General features: G+C 45.9%; 7 non-coding genes across 7 annotated transcripts; 4 read left to right on the top strand and 3 right to left on the bottom strand.

Moving 5' to 3' along the window:
- trnai-aau (transfer RNA isoleucine (anticodon AAU)) lies at window positions 1–74 on the top strand. The gene has a single exon. It is a non-coding gene; the product is annotated as a tRNA-Ile (tRNA).
- Window positions 75–2,923: 2,849 nt separating this feature from the next.
- trnai-aau (transfer RNA isoleucine (anticodon AAU)) lies at window positions 2,924–2,997 on the top strand. Its single transcript has one exon. It is a non-coding gene; the product is annotated as a tRNA-Ile (tRNA).
- A 791-nt stretch (window positions 2,998–3,788) lies between these two features.
- Window positions 3,789–3,870, bottom strand: trnas-aga (transfer RNA serine (anticodon AGA)). Its single transcript has one exon. It is a non-coding gene; the product is annotated as a tRNA-Ser (tRNA).
- Window positions 3,871–5,843: 1,973 nt separating this feature from the next.
- On the top strand, window positions 5,844–5,917 carry trnai-aau (transfer RNA isoleucine (anticodon AAU)). Its single transcript has one exon. It is a non-coding gene; the product is annotated as a tRNA-Ile (tRNA).
- A 2,793-nt stretch (window positions 5,918–8,710) lies between these two features.
- On the bottom strand, window positions 8,711–8,792 carry trnas-aga (transfer RNA serine (anticodon AGA)). The gene has a single exon. It is a non-coding gene; the product is annotated as a tRNA-Ser (tRNA).
- Window positions 8,793–12,422: 3,630 nt separating this feature from the next.
- Window positions 12,423–12,496, top strand: trnai-aau (transfer RNA isoleucine (anticodon AAU)). Its single transcript has one exon. It is a non-coding gene; the product is annotated as a tRNA-Ile (tRNA).
- Window positions 12,497–13,279: 783 nt separating this feature from the next.
- trnas-aga (transfer RNA serine (anticodon AGA)) lies at window positions 13,280–13,361 on the bottom strand. The gene has a single exon. It is a non-coding gene; the product is annotated as a tRNA-Ser (tRNA).
- Window positions 13,362–16,645: the final 3,284 nt, after the last annotated feature.

Genomic DNA, 16,645 nt, shown 5'->3' on the forward strand with positions numbered 1-16,645 from the left:
GGCCGGTTAGCTCAGGTGGTTAGAGCGTGGTGCTAATAACGCCAAGGTCGCGAGTTCAATCCCCGTACTGGCCACATGCGATTACCCGTGTGGGCAGTTTCTCTTGTCTTTTCGTCGGCAGAGGCTGATTCGCTTCGCGTTCTTCCACACCGGCTTTTTTCCTCCTTGACAACTTTTAAACTGGGACAATTTCTTCCAACCGTTCTGACAAATTGCCCATCTTTTCAAACTTCTGTGCCACAAACCGGACGGACGAGTCTGGAAGGTTACTCGGCGGGAAAGGCGTCTTCTTTGCAAAGAGTGGACCGGCGGAGAAAGATTGAGCTTCATCTAATTAAATTCACAACGGAGTGTTGACATAATGTCCTTCATTTGGTTACGAAATCGTTTATAAAAGCACTGGGATCATGCTCAGGTGGTCACATCTGCAGTTTGACCTCAGTACGGAGCCTTACGGCTGATGCTGGCTGGTCACCACTCTTCAGAAAAGACATTAGGAAGGGGACAGGTGACACTGCCTGGGAGGTTTACAATGATAAAATAAGTCCGTTATGAGGCGGTGTTGGAGACGTTCGGGTAGTTCCAAGTCGAACATAGAAACTTCGAAGATGTCCCAAATGTGATTTTCAAGATGATACGGGATTTCGACAGAGTGAACAGTCAAAATACTCCCTCTCCGCGCAGGAGGATAACTGAAGTTGTCAGGTGCAAATTTGTTGAGAAAACATCTGGAGAGGACAGGCGGATCGGCATCAACTTCACGCAAATTGGTGGGATCCGTAACCATTCCACAGGGAATAAGGATTGAAGATGCCATCCTTTCCATCGAGTCGTCGTGAAATGGAAATGAGGAGTCAGCAGGCGTCGAACCTGAGCGGGGATACCCCAATGGACTTCTAGTCCATCGCCTTAACCACTCGGCCATAGCTACACTGTCAAACGCGTCAGAAATCATACTGATACCCACTCAATAATTCTTATAGCCGGCCTCCTTGAAGTGATGCTGACCTCTTGTGTTGGATACAAATGCGATTAATTTCTCTGCTGATGTCATGCGTCTGTCTTCTTTCCCCATGTCGGCTCAATTTCATCTGTCGTCTAACGTCCTTTTCATTCGGATACAGCACATGGGTGGATTGAAACAAACATTTGCAAACATTCGATATCTGTCCATACACTCAGAACTGGATGGAACACAAACTTTACATCCCAAAATAGCTCCCTTCAAGGCGCCTGAGGAAAACGAGCTCTTGAATGAGCAAAACTAATGCAGATATATAGAGTATGTGCGGATTCGGAATCCAATCCGGCTCTCCCACATGGTGGTGACATTTGCCGTTTCTGAATCACCAGTGGACAAATTTGAATTGAGCCCTTCGAGAATATCTTTCTGTTCACTGAAGATGCAACTCCCGCAATCATTGATCCAAAATTTAAGATGAACTGGGGCCGGTTAGTTTATACGGCTGGAGCATGTTGCTAATAACGCTGCGACTGAGGCTTCAATCCTCGTACTGTCCAAATGCGGTAACCTCTGTCTGTGGAGCCCGGGTTCACGTTATGCTCAGTGGCAATGGCTTTTTCGAACAGCCTGAGTCGCTTCGCGTACTTCTGTACACTCACGATGCCGTTGACAAGTTTTCAACTAGGAAAAAGTCTGCCTCCCGTCCTGACAAATTGTCCATCTTTTCACACTTCTGTGCCACAAATCGGTCGATGACATTTGAACAAACCTTGACCGCTCTACAGCGAAACACATACGGACGACCGGTCAGCTGGATGTCAACTGTGATCATTCCTCTCATTCGCTTCAATGCTTTGTCAATATTCACGTCAGCCAACCTTGTTGCAAGAAATCATACCAGCTTACTTTGACGCACTGCATTCAACCGATCAACACATCGCTTCACACGAATTGATAATGCGCTTCACACCTAATTTCCGCAAATACTGAGTTTTTTCAGAAGAACAGCTATTCGTCTGGAAATCTCGAAACTGGCGGTTAGTTGGTCGTCACGCTCAACACATTAACCGCTAATCATTGTCTTTAAGATGTGGCAGAAGGGTGTCTAATGTGTTGCTGATGACAGCGAAAAAGTCGGGATCGGAAGGAAATTCCTTCAGCAAGCATGGATGGAAACTTCATTGAGGAGCCGCCGTGAGGCAACGTATAATATCCCTCGCAACGAGCACGATGCTTTCTCCACATTTTTATGTCATTCCAATTCCCACTGTGTGCCTCGTTATGAAGCGTCGCACGAGAGAGTAAGCAAAAGATAAAATACCAATTGGCTCTCCCCAGTGTGAAGCGGGACCTGTGACATGGGGCTGCTGTGTGACTGTTACTGACAGAAAGAGTTGGATCACAAGGGCAGTTGGGCTGTGTTTTGTTCAGCCTTACAAATCTTGATGAATTACTCGAACAGTTAAATCGTGTTGAATGACAGCCGTTGGAAATATATTTCTGTTCACTGAAGGTGCAACTCACAGAATCATTGATGCAAAAATCAAATTGAACGGATTCCGGTTCATTCTGCGCTTGAACACACGCCCCCATTTTGCAGCCCTGGCTGCCAGTCTTCCAGGCGGAGCAAATATTCCACCAATGGCAAATGCATCCAGTCTGCAAAATGGCAACATGAAGACAATATTCCGACTGAATTTCGCAACATATTTTACGATTTTAGCAGAAAACAATATTTCAAATAAAACCGGGGCGGGGCGGGGGGGGGGGGGGTGAACATCAAATGCACGTTGTTATTGCCCCAGCCAAATCCCATGAAAGTTATTTAACAAGAAAATGCCATTCCATCAGGTTGAAGATGCGCGATCAGTCAGCAGTGAAAAATGGAAACTTCTGCACTTAATGATGGAACTCAATAGAAACAAGCAGTGGCTCATCGTGGGGTTTGCAGGCGGCGTCGGCCGGTTAGCTCAGGTGGTTAGAGCGTGGTGTTAATAATGCCAAGGTCGCGTGTTTAATCCCCGTACTGGCCGCATGCGATTACCCGTGTGGGCGGTTTCTGCCGTCTTTTCGTCGACGCAGGGTGATTAACTTCGCGTACTGGCATGGTGCAGCTTTTTTTCTCCTTGATAACTTTTAACGTGGGAAATTTCCTTCCAACCATTCTGGCAAATTGCCCATCTTTTCAAAGTTCAGTGCCAAAAACCGGGAGGACGAATGTGGAAGGTTACGAATGTGGAAGGCGGGAAAGGCGTTTTCTTTGCAAAGAGTGGACTGGGGAGAAAGATTGAGCTCCATCGAATTAAATTCACAACGGAGTGCTGACATAATGTTCTTCATTTGGCTACGAAATCGTTTATGAAAGCACTGGGATCATGCTCAGGTGGTAACATCTGCAGTTTGACCTCAGTACGGAGCTTTACGGCTGATGCTGGCTGGTCACCACTCTTCAGAAAAGACATGAGGAACGGGACAGGTGACACTGCCTGGGAGGTTTACAATGAAAAAATAATTCCGTTATGAGGCGGTGTTGGAGAAGTTCGGGTAGTTCCACGAAGAACATAGAAAATCGAAGATGTCCCAACTGTTATTTTCAAGCTGATACGGGATTTCGACAGAGTAAACAGTCAAAATACTCACTCTCCGCGCAGGTGAAGAACTGAAGTTGTCAGATGCAAATTTGTTGAGAAAACATCGGGAGAGGACAGGCGGATCGGCATCAACTTCACGCATAGTTGGTGGGATATGTAACCATTCCACAGGGAAAAACGAGTGAAGGTGCCATCCTTTCCAACGAGGGGCAGGGAAACGGAAATGAGAAAGACGTAGTCATCAGGATTCGAACCGACGCAGGAATACCCCAATGGATTTCTAGTCCATCGCCTTAACCACTCGGCCATGACAACACGGCCGCACTCGTCAAAAATCATAGTGATACCCACTCAATAATTCTTACAGCCGGCCTCCTTGATGTGATATTGACCTCTTGTGATGGATACAAATGCGATTAATTTCTTTGCTGATGTCATGCGTCTGTGTTCTTTCCCCATGTCGGCACAATTTCATCTGTCGTCTAACGTCCTTTTCATTCGGATACAGCAGATGGGTGGATTGAATCAAACATTTGCAAGCATTCTATATGTTTCCATAAACTCAGAACGAGATGGAACACAAACATTCCATCCCAAAATAGCTCCCTTCAAGGCGCGTTCGGAAAACAAGCTTTTCAATGCGCATAACTAATGCAGATATATTAGAGTATGTGCGGATTCGGAATCCAATCCGGCTCTCCCACATGGTGGTGACATTTGCCGTTTCTGAATCACCAGTGGGCAAATTTGAATTGCGCCCTTCGGGAATATCTTTCTGTTCACTGAAGATGCAACTCCCGCAATCATTGATCCAAAATTTAAGATGAGCTGGGGCCGGTTGGTTTATACGGCTGGAACGTGTTGCTATGAACGGTGCGACTGAGAGTTCAATCCTCGTACTGTCCAAATGCGGTTACCTCTGTCTGTGGAGCCCGGTTTACGTTCTGCTCAATGGCAATGGCTTTTTCGAACAGGCTGAGTCGCTTCGCGTACTTCTGTACAGTCACGATGCCGTTGACAATTTTTCAACTGGGAAAAAGTCTGCCTCCCATCCTGACAAATTGTCCATCTTTTCACACTTCTGTGCCACAAATTTGTCGGCAACATTTGAGCAAACCGTGGCCGCTCTACAGCGATTCACATACGGACGACCAGTCACCTGGATGTCAACTGTGATCATTCCTCCCATTCGCTTCAATGTTTTGTCAATATTCACGTCAGCCAACCTTGTTACAACAAATCATACCAGCTTACTTTGAAGCACTGTATTCAACCGATCAACACATCGCTTCACACGAATTAATAATGCGTTTCACACCAAATTTACGCAAATACTGAGTCTTTTCAGAAGAACACCTGTTCGTCTGGAAATTTCGAAACTGGCAGTTAGTTGGTCGTCACGCTCAACACATTAACCGCTCAACATTGTCTTTAAGATGTGGCAGAAGGGTGTCTCATGTGGTACTGATGACAGCGAAACACGTCTGGATCGGAAGAAAATTCCTTCAGCAAGCATGGATGGAAACTTCATTGAGGAGCCGCCGTGAGGCAACGTATAATATCCCTCGCAACGAGCACGATGCTTTCTCCACATTTTTATGTCATTCCAATTCCCACAGTGTGCCTCGTTATGAAGTCTCGCACGAGACAGTAAGCAAAAGATAAAATACCAATTCGCTCTCCCCAGTGTGAAGCGGGACCTGTGACATGGGGCTGTGTGACTGTTACTGATAGAAAGAGTTGGATCACAAGGGCAGTTGGGCTGTGTTTTGTTCAGCCTTTCAAATCTTGATGAATGACTCGAATCGTTAAATCGTGTTGGATGACAGCCTTTGGAAATATATTTCTGTTCACTGAAAGTGCAACTCACAGAATCATTGATGCAAATTTCAAATTGAACGGATTCCGGTTAATTCTGCGCTTGAACACACGGCCCCATTTTGCAGCCCTGGCTGCCAGACTTCCAGATGGAGCAAATATTCCTCAAATGGCAATGCATCCAGTGTGCAATATGGCAACATGTTGACAATATTCCGACTGGATTTCGCACCATATTTTACTATTTTAGCAGAAAACAATATTTCAAATAAAACCGGGGGAGGTGAACATCAAATGCACGTTGTGATTGCCCCAGCCAAATCCCATGAATGTCATTTAAAAAGAAAATGCCATTCCATCAGGTTGAAGATGCGCGATCAGTCAGCAGTGAAAAATTTAAACTTCTGCACTGAATGATGCAACTCAATAGAAAAAAGCAGTTGCTCATCGTGGGCTTCGCTTGCGACGTCGGCCGGTTAGCTCAGGTGGTTAGAGCGTGGTGCTAATAACGCCAAGGTCGCGGGTTCAATCCCCGTACTGGCCACATGCGATTACCCGTGTGGGCAGTTTCTCTTGTCTTTTCGTCGGCAGAGGCTGATTCGCTTCGCGTTCTTCCACACCGGCTTTTTTCCTCCTTGACAACTTTTAAACTGGGACAATTTCTTCCAACCGTTCTGACAAATTGCCCATCTTTTCAAACTTCTGTGCCACAAACCGGACGGACGAGTCTGGAAGGTTACTCGGCGGGAAAGGCGTTTTCTTTGCAAAGAGTGGACCGGCGGAGAAAGATTGAGCTTCATCTAATTAAATTCACAACGGAGTGTTGACATAATGTCCTTCATTTGGTTACGAAATCGTTTATAAAAGCACTGGGATCATGCTCAGGTGGTCACATCTGCAGTTTGACCTCAGTACGGAGCCTTACGGCTGATGCTGGCTGGTCACCACTCTTCAGAAAAGACATTAGGAAGGGGACAGGTGACACTGCCTGGGAGGTTTACAATGATAAAATAAGTCCGTTATGAGGCGGTGTTGGAGACGTTCGGGTAGTTCCAAGTCGAACATAGAAACTTCGAAGATGTCCCAAATGTGATTTTCAAGATGATACGGGATTTCGACAGAGTGAACAGTCAAAATACTCCCTCTCCGCGCAGGAGGATAACTGAAGTTGTCAGGTGCAAATTTGTTGAGAAAACATCTGGAGAGGACAGGCGGATCGGCATCAACTTCACGCAAATTGGTGGGATATGTAACCATTCCACAGGGAAAAATGATTGAAGATGCCACCCTTTCCAACGAGTCGCCGTGACACGGCAATGAGAAATGCGTCGTCAGCAGCATTCGAAACTGCGCGGGGCCGGTTAGTTTGTACGGCTGGAGCATGTTGTTCATAACGCTGCGACTGAGGGTTCAATCCTCGTACTGTCCAAATGCGGTTACCTCTGTCTGTGGAGCCCGGTTTACGTTACGCTCAGTGGCAATGGCTTTTTCGAACAGCCTGAGTCGCTTCGCGTACTTCTGTACACTCACGATGCCGTTGACAATTTTTCAACTGGGAAAAAGTCTGCCTCCCATCCTGACAAATTGTCCATCTTTTCACACTTCTGTGCCACAAATCGGTCGGTGACATTTGAGCAAACCTTGACCGCTCTACAGCGAAACACATACGGACGACCGGTCAGCTGGATGTCAACTGTGATCATTCCTCTCATTCGCTTCAATGTTTTGTCAATATTCACGTCAGCCAACCTTGTTGCAAGAAATCATACCAGCTTACTTTGACGCACTGCATTCAACCGATGAACACTTCGCTTCACACGAATTGATAATGCGCTTCACACCTAATTTACGCAAATACTGAGTTTTTTCGGAAGAACAGCTATTCGTCTGGAAATCTCGAAACTGGCAGTAAGTTGGTCGTCACGCTCAACACATTAACCGCTAAACATTGTCTTTAAGATGTGGCAGAAGGGTGTCTAATGTGTTGCTTTTGACAGCGAAACTGGGATCGGAAGAAAATTCCTTCAGCAAGCATGGATGGAAACTTCATTGAGGAGCCGCCGTGAGGCAACGTATAATATCCCTCGCAACGAGCACGATGCTTTCTCCACATTTGTATCTCATTCCAATTCCCACAGTGTGCCTCGTTATGAAGCGTCGCACGAGAGAGTAAGCAAAAGATAAAATACCAATTCGCTCTCCCCAGTGTGAAGCGGGACCTGTGACATGGGGCTGCTGTGTGACTGTTACTGATAGAAAGAGTTGGATCACAAGGGCAGTTGGGCTGTGTTTTGTTCAGCCTTTCAAATCTTGATGAATTACTCGAACCGTTAAATCGTGTTGAATGACAGCCTTTGGAAATATATTTCTGTTCTCTGAAGGTGCAACTCAGAATTATTGATGCCAAAATTAAATTGAACGGATTCCGGTTAATTCTGCGCTTGAACACACGCCCCCATTTTGCAGCCCTGGCTGACAGACTTCCAGATGGAGCAAATATTCCACAAATGGCAAATGCATCCAGTCTGCAAAATGGCAACATGTTGACAATATTCCGACTGAATTTCGCAACATATTTTACTATTTTAGCAGAAAAAAATATTTCAAATAAAACAGCGGGGGGGAGGGGGGGGGGCGGTGAACATCAAGTGCACGTTGTGATTGCCCCAACCAAATCCCATGAAAGTCATTTAAAACGAAAATGCCAGTCCATCAGGTTGAAGATGCGTGATCAGTCAGCAGTCAAAAATTTCAACTTCAGCACTTAATGATGCAACTCAGTAGAAAAACGCAGTTGCTCATCGTGGGCCACGTTAGTGACGTCGGTCGGTTAGCTCAGGTGGTTAGAGCGTGGTGCTCATAACGCACAGGTCGCGGGTTCAATCCCCGTGCTGGCCGCATGCGATTACCCGTGTGGGCAGAACCTGCCGTCTTTTCGTCGGCAGAGGCTGATCCGCTTCGCGTTCTTCCACACCGGCCAAGTGCAGTTGTCCTTGACAACTTTTAAACTGGGAAAATTTCTTCCAACTGTTCTGACACATTGCCCATCTTTTCAAACTTCTGTGCCACAAACCGAAAGGGCGAATGTGGAAGGTTACGAGACGGGAAAGGAGTTTTCATTGCAAAGAGTAGACTGGCGGAGAAAGATCTAATTAAATTCACAACGGAGTGCTGACATAATGTCCTTCATTTGGCGACGAAATTGTTGAGAAAACATCTGGAGAGGACAGGCGGACCGGCATCAACTTCACGCAATTGGTGGGATATGAAAGTATTCCACATGGAAAAACGAATGAAGATGCCATCCTTTCCAGCGAGTCGTCGTGAAAGGGCAATGAGTCGCCAGCAGGATTCGAACCTGCGCGGGAAAACCCCAGTGGATTTCTAATCCACCGCCTTAACCACTCGGCCATGACTACACAGTCAAGCGCGTCAGAAATCATACTGATACCCACTCAATAATTCTTATAGCCGGCCTCCTTGAAGTGATGCTGACCTCTTGTGATGGATACGAATGCGATTAATTTCTCTGCTGATGTCATGCTTCTGTCTTCTTTCCCCATGTCGGCTCAATTCCATCTGCCGTCTAACGTCCTTTTCATTCGGATACAGCACATGGGTGGATTGAAACAAACATTTGCAAGCATTCTATATCTGTCCATACACTCAGAACTGGATGGAACACAAACTTTACATCCCAAAATAGCTCCCTTCAATGCGCCTTAGGAAAACATAGAACATAGAACATAGAACATTACAGCGCAGAACAGGCCCTTCGGCCCACGATGTTGCACCGACCAGTTAAAAAAAAAACTGTGACCCTCCAACCTAAACCAATTTCTTTTCGTCCATGAACCTATCTACGGATCTCTTAAACGCCCCCAAACTAGGCGCATTTACAACTGATGCTGGCAGGGCATTCCAAACCCTCACCACCCTCTGGGTAAAGAACCTACCCCTGACATCGGTTCTATAACTCCCCCCCCTCAATTTAAAGCCATGCCCCCTCGTGCTGGATTTCTCCATCAGAGGAAAAAGGCTATCACTATCCACCCTATCTAAACCTCTAATCATCTTATATGTTTCAATAAGATCCCCTCTTAGCCGCCGCCTTTCCAGCGAAAACAATCCCAAATCCCTCAGCCTCTCCTCATAGGATCTCCCCTCCATACCAGGCAACATCCTGGTAAACCTCCTCTGCACCCTCTCCAAAGCCTCCACATCCTTCCTGTAATGTGGGGACCAGAACTGCACACAGTACTCCAAGTGCGGCCGCACCAGAGTTGTGTACAGTTGCAACATAACGCTACGACTCCTAAATTCAATCCCCCTACCAATAAACGCCAAGACACCATATGCCTTCTTAACAACCTTATCTACTTGATTCCCAACTTTCAGGGATCTATGCACACATACACCTAGATCCCTCTGCTCCTCCACACTATTCAAAGTCCTCCCGTTAGCCCTATACTCAACACATCTGTTATTCCTACCAAAGTGAATTACCTCACACTTCTCCGCATTAAACTCCATCCGCCACCTCTCGGCCCAACTTTGCAACCTGTCTAAGTCTTCCTGCAAACTACGACACCCTTCCTCACTGTCTACCACACCACCGACTTTGGTGTCATCAGCAAATTTGCTAATCCACCCAACTATACCCTCATCCAGATCATTAATAAATATTACAAACAGCAGTGGCCCCAAAACAGATCCCTGAGGTACACCACTTGTAACCGCACTCCATGATGAATATTTACTATCAACCACCACCCTCTGTTTCCTATCCGCTAGCCAATTCCTGATCCAATTTCCTAGATCACCCCCAATCCCATACATCTGCATTTTCTGCAGAAGCCTACCATGGTGAACCTTATCAAACGCCTTACTAAAATCCATATATACCACGTCCACTGCCTTGCCCCCATCCACCTCCTTGGTCACTTTCTCAAAAAACTCAATAAGGTTAGTAAGGCACGACCTACCTGCCACAAAACCATGCTGACTATCACCTATCAATTCATTACTCTCCAAATAACTATAAATCCTATCCCTTATAATTTTTTCCAACATCTTGCCGACAACAGAAGTGAGACTCACCGGTCTATAATTCCCGGGGAAGTCTCTGTTCCCCTTCTTAAACAATGGGACAACATTCGCTAACCTCCAATCTTCTGGTACTATACCAGAGGCCAACGACGACCTGAAGATCAGAGCCAGAGGCTCTGCAATCACTTCTCTTGCCTCCCAGAGAATCCTTGGATAAATCCCATCCGGACCAGGGGATTTATCTATTTTCAGACCCTCCAGAATATCCTGCACATCCTCCTTATCAACTGTAATACTGTCTATTCTAGATAACGAGCTCTTGAATGCGCAAAACTAATGCAGATATATTAGAGTATGTGCGGAATCGGAATCCAACCCGGCTCTCCCACATTGTGGTGACATTTGCCGTTTCTGAATCACCAGTGGACAAATTTGAATTGAGTCCTTCGAGAATATCTTTCTGTTCACTGAAGATGCAACTCCCGCAATCATTGATCCAAAATTTAAGATGCACTGGGGCCGGTTAGTTTATACGGCTGGAGCATGTTGCTAATAACGCTGCGACTGAGGGTTCAATCCTCGTACTGTCCAAATGCTGTTACCTCTGTCTGTGGAGCCCGGTTTACGTTATGCTCAGTGGCAATGGCTTTTTCGAACAGCCTGAGTCGCTTCGCGTACTTCTGTACACTCACGATGCCGTTGACAATTTTTCAACTGGGAAAAAGTCTGCCTCCCATCCTGACAAATTGTCCATCTTTTCACACTTCTGTGCCACAAATCGGTCGGTGACATTTGAGCAAACCTTGACCGCTCTACAGCGAAACACAGACGGACGACCGGTCAGCTGGATGTCAACTGTGATCATTCCTATCATTCGCTTCAATGTTTTGTCAATATTCACGTCAGCCAAACTTGTTGCAAGAAATCATAACAGCTTACTTTGACGCACTGCATTCAACCGATCAACACATCGCTTCACACGAATTGATAATGCGCTTCACACCTAATTTCCGCAAATACTGAGTTTTTTCAGAAGAACAGCTATTCGTCTGGAAATCTCGAAACTGGCAGTTAGTTGGTCGTCACGCTCAACACATTAACCGCTAAACATTGTCTTTAAGATGTGGCAGAAGGGTGTCTAATGTGTTGCTGATGACAGCGAAAAAGTCGGGATCGGAAGGAAATTCCTTCAGCAAGCATGGATGGAAACTTCATTGAGGAGCCGCCGTGAGGCAACCTATAATATCCCTCGCAACGAGCACGATGCTTTCTCCACATTTTTATGTCATTCCAATTCCCACAGTGTGCCTCGTTATGAAGCGTCGCACGAGAGAGGAAGCAAAAGATAAAATACCAATTCGCTCTCCCCAGTGTGAAGCGGGACCTGTGACATGGGGCTGCTGTGTGACTGTTACTGATAGAAAGAGTTGGATCACAAGCGCAGTTGGGCTGTGTTTTGTTCAGCCTTTCAAATCTTGATGAATTACTCGAACCGTTAAATCGTGTTGAATGACAGCCGTTGTAAATATATTTCTGTTCACTGAAGGTGCAGCTCACAGAATCATTGATGCAAAAATCAAATTGAACGGATTCCGGTTAATTCTGCGCTTGAACACAGGCCCCCATTTTGGAGCCCTGGCTGCCAGACTTCCAGGTGGAGCAAATATTCCACCAATGGCAAATGCATCCAGTCTGCAAAATGGCAACATGAAGACAATATTCCGACTGAATTTCGCAACATATTTTACGATTTTAGCAGAACAAAATATTTCAAATAAAACCGGGGGGGCGGGGGGGGGGCGGGGGGGGGGGGGTGAACATCAAATGCACGTTGTGATTTCCCCAGCCAAATCCCATGAAAGTTATTTAACAAGAAAATGCCATTCCATCAGGTTGAAGATGCGCGATCAGTCAGCAGTGAAAAATGGAAACTTCTGCACTTAATGATGGAACTCAATAGAAACAAGCAGTGGCTCATCGTGGGGTTGGCAGGCGGCGTCGGCCGGTTAGCTCAGGTGGTTAGAGCGTGGTGTTAATAACGCCAAGGTCGCGTGTTCAATCCCCGTACTGGCCGCATGCGATTACCCGTGTGGGTGGTTTCTGCCGTCTTTTCGTCGACACAGGGTGATTAACTTCGCATGGTGCAGCTTTTTTTCTCCTTGATAACTTTTAACGTGGGAAATTTCCTTCCAACCATTCTGGCAAATTGCCCATCTTTTCAAAGTTCAGTGCCAAAAACCGGGAGGACGAATGTGGAAGGTTACGAATGTGGAAGGCGGGAAAGGCGTTTTCTTTGCAAAGAGTGGACTGGGGAGAAAGATTGAGCTTCATCTAATTAAATTCACAACGGAGTGCTGACATAATGTCCTTCATTTGGCTACGAAATCGTTTATGAAAGCACTGGGATCATGCTCAGGTGGTAACATCTGCAGTTTGACCTCAGGACGGAGCTTTACGGCTGATGCTGGTTGGTCACCACTCTTCAGAAAAGACATGAGGAACGGGACAGGTGACACTGCCTGGGAGGTTTACAATGAAAAAATAATTCCGTTATGAGGCGGTGTTGGAGAAGTTCGGGTAGTTCCACGAAGAACATAGAAAATCGAAGATGTCCCAACTGTGATTTTGCAGCTGATACGGGATTTCGAAAGAGTAAACAGTCAAAATACTCCCTCTCCGCGCAGGTGAAGAAATGAAGTTGTCAGATGCAAATCTGTTGAGAAAACATCTGGAGTGGACAGGCGTATCGGCATCAACTTCACGTATAGTTGGTAGGAGATGTAACCATTCCACAGGGAAAAACGATTGAAGGTGCCATCCTTTCCAACGAGGGGTAGTGAAACGGAAATGAGAAATACGTAGTCAGCAAGATTCGAACCTGCGCGGGGATACCCCAATGGGTTTCTAGTCCATCGCCTTAACCACTCGGCCATGACGACACGGCTGCGCTCGTCAAAAATCATACTGATATCCACTCAATAACTCTTACACGCGGCCTCCTTGATGTGCTATTGACCTCTTGTGATGGATACAAATGCGATTAATTTCTTTGCTGATGTCATGCGTCTGTCTTCTTTCCCCATGTCGGCTCAATTTCATCTGTGGTCTAAAGTCCTTTTCATTCGGATACAGCAGATGGGTGTATTGAATCAAACATTTGCAAGCATTCTATATATATCCATACACTCAGAACTCGATGGAACACAAACTTTCCATCTCAAAATAGCTCACTTCAAGGCGCGTTAGGAAAACAAGCTTTTGAATGCGCATAACTAATGTAGATATATTAGAGTATGTGCGGATTCGGAATCCAATCCGGCTCTCCACATGGTGGTGACATTTGCCGTTTCTGAATCACCAATGGACAAATTTGAATTGAGCCCTTCGGGAATATCTTTCTGTTCACTGAAGGTGCAACTCCCGCAATTATTGATCCAAAATTTAAGATGAGCTGGGGCCGATTTGTTTATACGGCTGGAACGTGTTGCTATTAACGCTGCGACTGAGAGTTCAATCCTCGAACTGTCCAAATGAGCTTACCTCTGTCTGTGGAGCCCGGGTTTACGTTATGCTCAGTGGCAATGGCTGTATCGAACAGCCTGAGTCGCTTCGCGTACTTCTGCACGGTCATGATGCCGTTGACAATTTTTCAACTGGGAAAAAGTCGGCCTCCCATCCTGACGAATTGTCCATCTGTTCACACTTCTGTTCCACAAATCTGTCGGGAAGATTTGAGCAAACTTTGGCAGCTCTACAGCGAAACATATACGGACGACCAGTCACCTGTACGTCAACTGTGATCCTTCCTCTCATTCGCTTCAATGTTTTGTCAATATTCACGTCTGCCAACCTTGTTACAGCAAATCATACCAGCTTACTTTGAAGCACTGTATTCAACCGATCAACACATCGCTTCACACGAATTAATCATGCGCTTCACACCTAATTTACGCAAATACTGAGTTTTTTCAGAAGAACAGCTATTCGTCTGGAAATTTCGAAACTGGCAGTTAGCTGGTCGTCACGCTCAACACATGCACTGCTAAACATTGTTTTTAAGATGTGGCAGAATGATGTCTCATGTGTTGCTGCTGACAGCGAAACACGTCTGGATCGGAAGAAAATTCCTTCAGCGAGCATGGATGGAAACTTCATTGAGGAGCCGCGGTGAGGCAACGCATAATATCCCTGGCAACGAGCACGATGCTTTCTTCAAATTTATTCTCATTCCAATTCCCACAGAGAGCCTCGTTATGAAGTCACGCACGAGAGAATAAGCAAAAGATTAAATACCAATTCGCTCTCCCCAGTGTTCACCGGGACCTGTGACATGGGGCTGCTGTGTGACTGTTACTGATAGAAAGAGGTGGATCCCAAGGGCAGTTGGGCTGTGTTTTGTTCAGCCTTTCAAAACTTGATGAATTACTCGAACCGTTCAATCGTGTTGAATGACAGCCTTTCGGGAATATATTTCTGTTCACTGAAGGTGGAATTCACAGAATCATTGATCCAAATTTCAAATTGAAAGGATTCCGGTTAATTCTGCGCTGAAACACACGCCCCCATTTTGCAGCCCTGGCTGCCAGACTTCCAGATGGAACAAATATTCCACAAATGGCAAATGCATCCAGTCTGCAAAACGGTACCACGTTGACAATATTCCGACTGAATTTCGCAACATATTTTACGATTTTAGCAGAACAAAATATTTCAAATAAAACCGGGGGGTGCACATCAAATGCACGTTGTGATTGCCCCAGCCAGATCCCATGAATGTCATTTAAAAAGAATATGCCATTCCATCAGGTTGAAGATGCGCGATCAGTCAGCAGTGAAAAATGTAAACTTCTGCACTGAATGATGGAACTGAATAGAAACAAGCAGTGGCTCATCGTGGGGTCTGCTTGCGACGTCGGCCGGTTAGCTCAGGTGGTTAGAGCGTCGTGCTCATAACGCCAAGTTCGCGGGTGCAATCCCAGTACTGGCCGCATGCGATTCCCCGTGTGGGCAGTTTCTGCCGTCTTGTCGTCGACACGGGCTGATTCACTTCGCGTACTTGCACAATGGCAAGGTGCAGCTTTTTTTCTCCTTGATAACTTTTAAAGTGGGAAAATTTCTTCCAACCATTCTGGCAAATTGCCCATCTTTTCAAACTTCTGTGCCACAAACCGGGAGGACGAATGTGGGAGGTTACGAATGTGGAAGGCGGGAAAGGAGTTTTCTTTGCAAAGAGTGGACTGGGGAGAAAGATTGAGCTTCATCTCATTAAATTCACAACGGAGTGCTGATATAATGTTCTTCATTTGGCTAAGAAATCTTCTATGAAAGCACTGGGATCATGCTCAGGTGGTAACATCTACAGTTTGACCTCAGTACGGAGCGTTACGGCTGATGCTGGCTGGTCACCACTCTTCAGAAAAGATATGAGGAACTGGACAGGTGACACTGCCTGGGAGGTTTACAATGAAAAAGTAATTCCGTTATGAGGCGGTGTCGGAGAAGTTCGGTTATTTCCACGAACAACAGAGAAAATCGAAGATGTCCCAACTGTGATTTCGCAGCTGATACGGGATTTCGACAGAGTAAACAGTCAAAATACTCCCTCTCCGCGCAGGTGAAGAAATGAAGTTGTCAGATGCAAATTTGTTGAGAAAACATCTGGAGAGGACAGGCGGATCGGTATCAACCTCACGCATAGTTGGTGGGATATGTAACCATTCCACAGGGAAAAACGATTGAAGGTGCCATCCTTTCCAACGAGGCGTTTTGAAACGGAAATGAGAAATACGTAGAGAAACCTCATTCAGGAGCCGCCGTGTGGCAACGTATAATATCCCTCGCAACGAGCACGATGCATTCTCCACATTTTTTATCTCATTCCAATTCCCACAGTGTGCCTCGTTATGAAGTCTCGCACCAGAGAGGAAACAAAAGATAAAAGCAAAAGCTCTCCCCAGTGTGAAGCGGGACCTGTGACATGGGGCTGCTGTGTGACTGTTACTGATAGAAAGAGTTGGATCACAAGGGCAGTTGGGCTGTGTTTTGTTCAGTCTTTCAAATCTTGATTAATTACTCGAACCGTTAAATCGAGTTGAATGACAGCCTTTGGAAATATATTTCTGTTCACTGAAGGTGCAACTCACAGAATCATTGATCCAAATTTCAAATTGAACGGATTCCGGTTAATTCCGCGCTTGAACACACACCCCCATTTTGCAGCCCT

The sequence above is a fragment of the Mustelus asterias genome, chromosome 30 (genome assembly GCF_964213995.1).
Source record: "Mustelus asterias chromosome 30, sMusAst1.hap1.1, whole genome shotgun sequence".
NCBI classification, from domain to species: domain Eukaryota; kingdom Metazoa; phylum Chordata; class Chondrichthyes; order Carcharhiniformes; family Triakidae; genus Mustelus; species Mustelus asterias.